This window comes from Nuphar pumila, chromosome 3, assembly GCF_984573655.1.
Source record: "Nuphar pumila chromosome 3, dmNupPumi1.hap1.1, whole genome shotgun sequence".
Classification (NCBI taxonomy): domain Eukaryota; kingdom Viridiplantae; phylum Streptophyta; class Magnoliopsida; order Nymphaeales; family Nymphaeaceae; genus Nuphar; species Nuphar pumila.
The window spans coordinates 131,686,522-131,694,949 of NC_143251.1; positions in this window are offsets into that span (position 1 = coordinate 131,686,522).

An 8,428-nucleotide genomic window follows, 5' to 3' on the forward strand; every position below is an offset into this window, starting at 1 on the left:
ATTAAGTTGATATAGCTTGAACCTACGTTAACCTATGTTTTCCAGCTCAATAGTTTCATATAATTTGGTGCATTCAGTAGCACCAAGTATTAACTATATATATATATATATATATATATATATATATATATATATATATATATATATATATATATATATATATATATATATATATATATATATAAATTAGCACAACTGTTCTATTTTCTCTATTGTTTTTTTTCGTAAATCAAACCTTACATATGTGAAGCACGTGATTTGTTTAGTGGGGATTGGTGTTTGGATAATCTGATTCCAACATATACGCAAGTTTTTTGGGTAATTCAAAAATCAATTGGTTGTAAGCACATCAAATTTTTTTATTTCAAATATGTATATTTCATGTATAAATAACATGAGCCTAGCTTGAGCTCATGTTTAGGTACGAGCCAAGCTAAGCTAAGGATGAACACAAGCAGAGTCATGAGCTCAGTCCACTGGTAAACGAGCCAAGCCCGAACATGCTCCGTTCAATTCGTTTACAAATAGTATTTTTGAAGAAATGGAAAATATGTTGTAAATGGGTACCAAACTCATTCTTATCAACATTTCCATTTACCAACCAACCGGGGGGCTCCTGGTGGTTGGTAGGAGCTGTCGGTGCAGGTCTCCCTGTGGTGGGACGTTGCAGGTTCAAAATCCCAGTGGTACTATTGAACTGCCGAACCCCAGCTTGTCTTTCAAAACAAAAAAAAAAAACATTTTCATTTACCAATAATTAAGTCATTGCTACAAAAATATTATTTTCATTAAGCCTTTCAAATACTATGATTTATAAAAAGATCATAATTGAACAACTAATTAATTATACATGCTAACTGTTTTAATTCACAAGCATCTTTATGAAAATACATATGAAACATGTTATTTTATATTATCATTTTACTTGTAACATAAATATACTGAAATAGTATTTTATAATATTATTAAAAAGATTAAACATTCATACCAATCCTCCCCTGGGGTTTTCCTTCCTCATTAAAAAGGAAAGAACAACAACTTACCAATGTTTATTAAAAAGTTTGTTTTTGCAAAATGGTCTCTGCATTTTCAGCTATTTGCGATCAGTGCCTACCTTATGCAGTTTTGCAAATTAGTCCTCGACCTTTCTATTAATTCTTGCAAATTAATCCATGAGGTTAACATCTCTGACGGTTACCGTTAAGGGTAGGCAAATTTGTGTTTCTGCCCTTAAAGAACCATCTTGCAAACCATACCCATGAGAGAGAGATATGGGTGCTTGCTTCTTGCCCTTAGTGAGAGAATTTCAATAACATTGCCAAAACAGAAGACCGTTAGACCAATGAGAGTTGAACCCAGGACCAGATGGAGAAACAAAGCAAAAAAAAAACAAAAATAGGAGTTAAGCTTAAACAATCGCAGCCAGCAAACCATGGAGCCCCCCACTCCACCACTTAATGTGAATGGCAACAAGGACATCATAGTTGATATGGTGCACCAGCGTCGTCAAGACTACAAGCCCACCCCTATAAATCACATTGTTTTGTGTAGTCCAAATTACCCACCACAAGGTAAACAACCATGTTCTCCAGATGAATCTCCATTTTTCACTACGCCTTATTTGTAGGAGACCCCAAATAAGATCTCTAAAAATGGACTCATTTCTGACTTGCACCTTAGGTACCACCCACGTAGCCTAAAACATTTCTTGCGTGATGGGGCAGTACCAAAAGAGGTGCTCCATGGATTCTTCTTGCGACCCACACAACATACATTTACTGGCCAATTGAAAGCCCCACCGTTTCATGTTGAGTTGGGTTTGTATAGAATCATGCAATATAAGCCATGGCAAGATCCTAGATCGTAGAGTGGGGCCATTTCTCCAAAGTTGATCCCTAGGAAACCAATCGACTCTAGGAGGATGCAGCGATCCATAAGCCTTAGCAATGGTAACTTCACTAGATGTGTTCCTTGCCCATTCAAAGAAATCTGGTGAAGTCCCCCCGAAATGTCTGCACTGCGTGAAGACCCACTTCCATGCTTTCCACAAATGAGAACTCGGCATGCGCATCATATTCAGACAATCAATTAAATCACCTTGATGAAGGTGATATTTACATCTAAGAAAAATAACTCAGGGATCCGAGGATGACTCCAAATCAGCCCACCATTTGAGAATATTGGCCATATTTTTTAGCTTAAGATTTGGAACGCCCAAGCCTCCTCGCTGTGCAGGTTGTGTTATCAATGGCCATGCAATTAGTTGCTTCTTCTTGCCGGCAAGGCATCTGTTTCATAGGAAGCTTTTTAAAATCTTATTGATCTCTTTGACAACCGAAGAAGGCATCTGCAACACCGTTAAGAAATAAGAAGGCAACGAGGAAAGCACGTACTTTATCATTGTAACCCGGCCTGCTATGAACAAATATCTAGCCCTCCAATAACTTAATCGATGATGAATTGCTTCAATGACTTTTGTCCATGCCGGGGCACACAACTGAGCTACTTGTAACGGCAACCACAGGTAGGTGGTCAGAAACTCTTCCACCGGACAACAAAAAATCGTAAATGCTCATGCTTGAGTGTCTCTATCAGTGTTGAATAAATAGATGAAACTTTTCCTTTCATTGATGTGCAGTCTTGAGATAATAGCAAAAATCTTTAGAATGAGAAGCATCATGGTCATCTGTGGTAAAGAAGTTTCTCCGAAAATGATAATATCATATGAAAACTGAACCACATGCTCAAAAAAACCATTGAAGGGAAGGGGGGTCAGAAGTCCTGCTTCGACCGCTCTATGCATCAAAATGACAAGCCCCTCGGCTGCAATATTAAAAAGCAATGGTGATAAGGGGCACCCTTGTCGAAGATCGCGCTCTACCAGAAATGACCCTCCCCTTTGCCATTCACCACTACCACTGCTTCATCCTTAGAGATAATCTCTTTGTTCCATCGTTGCCATCTTTGCCCAAATTGCATAGCTTCTAGAGTTCAAAAGAAATAGGTCCATGACACTGAATCGAAGGCCTTGCGAATATCAAACTTTAACATATAAAAAGGCCTTCGGCTACACTACATAGAATGTGCCACCTCAGATGCAATGATATAGTCGTGCATGATGCTTCTAGCTGGGATGAAGGCAAGCTGGGTGCGGGAAATAAGAGATGAGATGACGACTTTTAGTCTCATTGCCAATACCTTAGCAATGATCCTTCTTAAAGCACCCATTATTGAGATTGGTCTGAAATGTGTTATATCCGTCGATGCACCCTTCTTTGGGACCAACATCATCATAAACCGATGGTAATCAAAGGGCAATCTTGTGTTCCAGTGAAACTCTGTAAAATGAGCGTGAAGGTTCCGACTGACTATCTCCCAGTATAATTTGTAAAAGTCAATCAGGAAAATGTCCAATCTCGAAGATTTGAAATCAGATAGTTTCCTAACAACCTGCTTGATCTCCTCTAAAGAAAATAGTACCTGCAATTGTTGAGCTTGGTGAGATGACAAAAAGCGAAAGTGGAGAGTGCCCATATCCCCACCCTCATTGGCAGAAAGTGAGAAAATTTGAGCATATTAATTATTGATGGCCGACAACAGTTGATCCCTGGTGAAAGTTCTCCCTTCGATTGATATAGATTGGATTCTGCTCCCACAATAGTGCTTAGATGTTGTTTGATGAAAGAAAGAGGTATTGGCATCACCTAATGTCAACCATCAGATCTTTGATCTCTGTCTTCATTTAATCTCCTCCCTAATTCTCCATTCAATGATATGATTTGTAAGATCCCCCATACTTTCTTTGATGGCCCACTGTTGTGTTTCAGGCACATTGGGGTTAGAGGCCAGGTAATCCTCTAAATTTGATAGCTTTCATTCCCATTTCTCCAAATGAGAAAGACGAGATGCCCCTCTCTCTTTAATCCACTGAACAATTTCAGTCGTCAAATGTTTCAATTTGACACATAATATGATCGCAGTCCTAGATGCCTGCACTGACTCCGTCCAGCTTCTTTGAACAATAGAATTGAATTTAGCATCTTTGACCCACCATTGTTCAAACGAGAAGGGTATCACCCTTGTGAAACCCATACCCCAGGTGATGATCAATGTCGTGTGATCCAAAATCGTACGTGGCATTGCACTGACCATAATGTCAAGAATTTGCTCCATTAAGCTGACATTTGCCAAAAACCTGGTCTAAAATCCTCAAACAAGGTTGTAAGCACTTGCTGGACCAAGTGAAGCATTCTCCAATATGATCAAGTACAAACAAGTTGTTATCATTTATGAAAGTTCAGAAACCTCATATAGATGGATTCAGAGTAACCAGAGCGCTGGAGTCATTGCAACTGAGCAAACAATTGAAAACTCCTACGAATAGCTGTGGTTGGGGAAAAATCGTAATGATACGCTGAAGATCATTCCAGAAAGCAGGCCAGAAGGCCGAAGTGACAAGGCCATACACACAAGTGAGAACCACCTCTGAGACTAGATGGGGCAAGGGGAAGTGTATGGATATAGAGAAATGCCCCAAATTGACAAGCTGTGCTAGAAGATTCGACTTTCACTGCGCCAAAATGCCACCTTTGTGCCCTTCTGCTGGCTTGTATGCATATCCTGCACCTCTCCAAATGAAAGCTACATCTGCTAAGGAGATAGACTCCATCTTAGTCTTGATAATGACGACAACGTCTGGCTCAGTCTCCTTCATACTCTGGGATGAGAAGAGCCTTTTCTGTGGGCAGTTTATGCCCTCGTAAATTCCAACATATGAGTTTCATAGCTATCAATCTTGAAAGGCCCTTGGCCTCCTGGGCCCAGAGGATTGTCTAAGAGGTCTGATACAATCGTAAACATGTGTTTTGCTCCATCTGCTTGGTTCTCTTGAAACTATTCATGTGTCTTGTTGTTGGTTCAACATGTTCGTTCACCATCTCTTCTAAAGCAACAATCTGCTTCTGCGGTAGACAGACCTGCAGATTCAAGAGCACCTCTCCAATGGGCATCCCCAAAATTCTTCGTGCTGCCTTTCCAGATTGGCATTGAGCGAAGTCGTCCCTCCCCCTCAAACGATTGCAACTCGACTTCGAGTTTGTATCGAACTCCAGAGTAGGCACCCGATTATGGGGTATGAAATATTGATTGGCCTCTGAAGTATGCAGTATGCTAAAAAAATCCGGCGGGAAGCAAAAGTTTATTATTGTCATTATAGGGCCAAGAGATGTCTGCAGCAAGAGTGATCCAGAGGGCAAAACGGACAATGTGGTGGCCCTCCTCTCCAAATATACTTTCAATTCGATATCCACCGAGAGGATTCCAGATACCCCCCTTTCGATCAGTGTTGCATCGTCCCCAAGGACGATGCCGCTGAAGGCGAGCCTTGAGTGTCCAAAAAAACCCCACTCCCTCGAAGCATGCATGGCATTTTGCATGCGTGCAAAGGAAGTCCATCTGCTCCTCCTCGAGACTCGATACATAAATAATGATGCCTAACCCCTTAGTATGGCCAAGCTCACCATTAGTTAAACACCCAGAAGATATGGTGTGGGCCATTATGGTGGTATGTGGACCTATGACAATACATTTCTGATCATGGGGGTCAACGCATGGCTCCCATGCCCATGCAAAGCGGGTAGAGTGTGTAGCGTCAAATGATATGAATGCAGCCGTCGACTTGCTGATTTGTTGTGGCTTGGGTGTTGTGCATTTAATGATGGCACAATTGGCTCGACAAAATTGTTGTGCCACGCGCGAGGAGGACGAGTCTGAAATTGTGGGGGACTGTGACCGTCGCGCCATCAAATCATCGTGTCGATCGATGATCGAAGAAGATGAACACGGTAAAGATGGTGTCCTTCCACTAGGAAGCTAGATACTCCATCGTATGGGCACCCAAATGGAGCCCACCTAGAAGGCCAAAACCAAAGCTACTATTGTCTCGAAGAAACAAAGCTCCTGCAAGTTGCTGAAGAAGACTTTCTCATGGGACTTGGTGGGAGGCTTACGATGAGCATATGGTAAGGGATCAGGAAGGTGGGAGCAACATGAAGCATAGCTGACGGGAGGCTTGCATCCCCGATGTTGGAATCCACAACGAAAGCAACCTTCTCGAATACAAAAGTTTAAAGATAGACATTCAGAACACCACCAATCCAATCACCGAGCCCTGTGAATCACTGCCCTCCAGATGACGTTGGCGAAAGATGATGGCCATGGAGAAGGGACAAGTTGCCAACCTTTGATCAACTCATCGACGATAACCCTGATCAAGAAGGGTGAGTGAAGAATGGTCCCGACGGAGCATGCCCATGCCGCCTCCTTTTGCATATCTCGTAGGATTTGTCTAATGTCAGGGAGCATAAAAGGACCAGGACTCCAAGCAAGCTCCGAAAACCACTGCTAGATTATGAAAGAAGGAAGCAAATAACATGAACGACAACTGAACAGGAGCACCATGCCTTCTGAGGCAGAATGCTGCTCCTCAATCGTTAAGAGAATGCTCCAAGATTCAAATGGCATCCTGGTTGGTGGCGCGAGGTTGACGAGAACTAATTCCCTAGAAAGCTCCAAAGTTTGGTCGATGCCGACGATAGCGAGCCATCCAAAATCGTAGAGAGAGAGAGTGAGTCTTAGAAACAAGCACCCCCCATCAAGACGATCCTCCTTTGGCAGAACAAGAGACTCACATGCAACCACATATATATATATATATATATATATATATATATATATATATATATATATAGAGAGAGAGAGAGAGAGAGAGAGAGAGAGCGAGAGAGAGAGAGAGAGAGAGAGAGAGAGAGAGAGAGAGAGAGAGAGAGAGAGAGAGAGAGAGAGAGAGAGAGAGAGATTCTTGGCCTTAGTAACAATAGCAAAAAAGATTGGTCACTTTGGGGAAGTTGGCAGTCAAAGAAAAGGCATTGATAACAATGAAGCTTTTAGAAGGCCATAAGAACAAAAAATTGAAATGGTTTACTGCTTTGAGTGCATAATAGCCATTTTACATGACATTTAATCATTGGTCCACGTCTTACCTTGTTTAGTTTAACGCCATTCTAGGGATGACAGTTGATCGGGGCGGGCTCCACCTTCGCCTGTCTCAAAATCTGAACCTCCATTCCCGCCTTCATATACGCACGAGTTTAGATTTTAACCTCCATCCCTTGCTTTCTCTGGGTCCATTTCCATCTCTAAAGAAGGATTGAGGACAGAACGAGGCGGGACAAAGTGAAGATCGAGACAGAACGGGGTGGAAGAAAGTGTAAGTCAATCCCCACCTCCATCTCTATACAGATTTTGATTTTAACCTCCATCCCCATTTCATGTCCTCCATCCTTGGTCTAAACAAGGCAAGGCAGAGCGGGGTCCTATTTTCCTCCCATCCACTGCCATCCCTAGGCCATTTTAACAAAAGGAACATTTTGACCTGATAACGAAAATGGTGGAACCCGATTTGCAAAATCACATAAGTCGTAGTCTAACTTGCAAAATCACTTAAATGGCAGGGACTATTTTGCAAAAAAAAAAAAACTAATAAAAAACTTTCAACAACCTTTAGTAGAATCATATATCGAGACTAAGGGTGGAAAAATCTGACCTGACCCGCTAACCTCCTTCTTAGCCGGGTTAGGGTTTGACTTAAACGGGTTTGTGTCGTAAACGGGTCGACCTGCCTAACCCGTTTATTAAACGGGTCATGTTTGTGTTAGGGGTATGCCAACCCACCAACTCGTTTAATAAACGGGTTAGGTGGGTGGGTCAACCCGTTTAATTATTTATGTTTATCTTAATGATTGTAAGACAACTTGGTGGATATGCTTGTAGTATGGTTGTAACTTGTAAGACAATTATGTTGATGTTGTATTTATGCTGAAGTTTTATGTTAATGTTGGTAGTACAATTCCATATTGAGATTTGCAGAAAAAAAATATAATATGTATTTTTTTTTTTTGTGTTTCTAATTGTGTTATTCGGGTTACTAAGGTCGGTTATCGTGTCTATGTTATTGGGTTGACCCGTTTAATAAACGGGTTGCCGTGTCATGTAATCGTGTCGTGTCAACCCGACCCATTTATTAAACGGGTTAACCATGTTGTGTCGGGTTACCCATTTAATAAATGGGCCGTGTTCGTGTTTGCCACATCCGACCCGTTTAATAAACGGGTCATGTTCGTGTTGAGGTATTCTGACCTGCCAACCCGACCCACCAACCCACCGACCCGATCCGTTTGCCACCCCTAATCGAGACGGACCGGATCAGGCCAGAGTGTGCTATATGAAGGTTTTCCGTCAGAACACTTTTGGATGCCGTTGATCTCAAGACGAACGACATCTAAAACTGGTACGAATGAGATGCCCATCACCTCTCTCTCATACATCAAAAATGCGTTTGACGTGAAAAGTGAAAGCCTACACACAACTT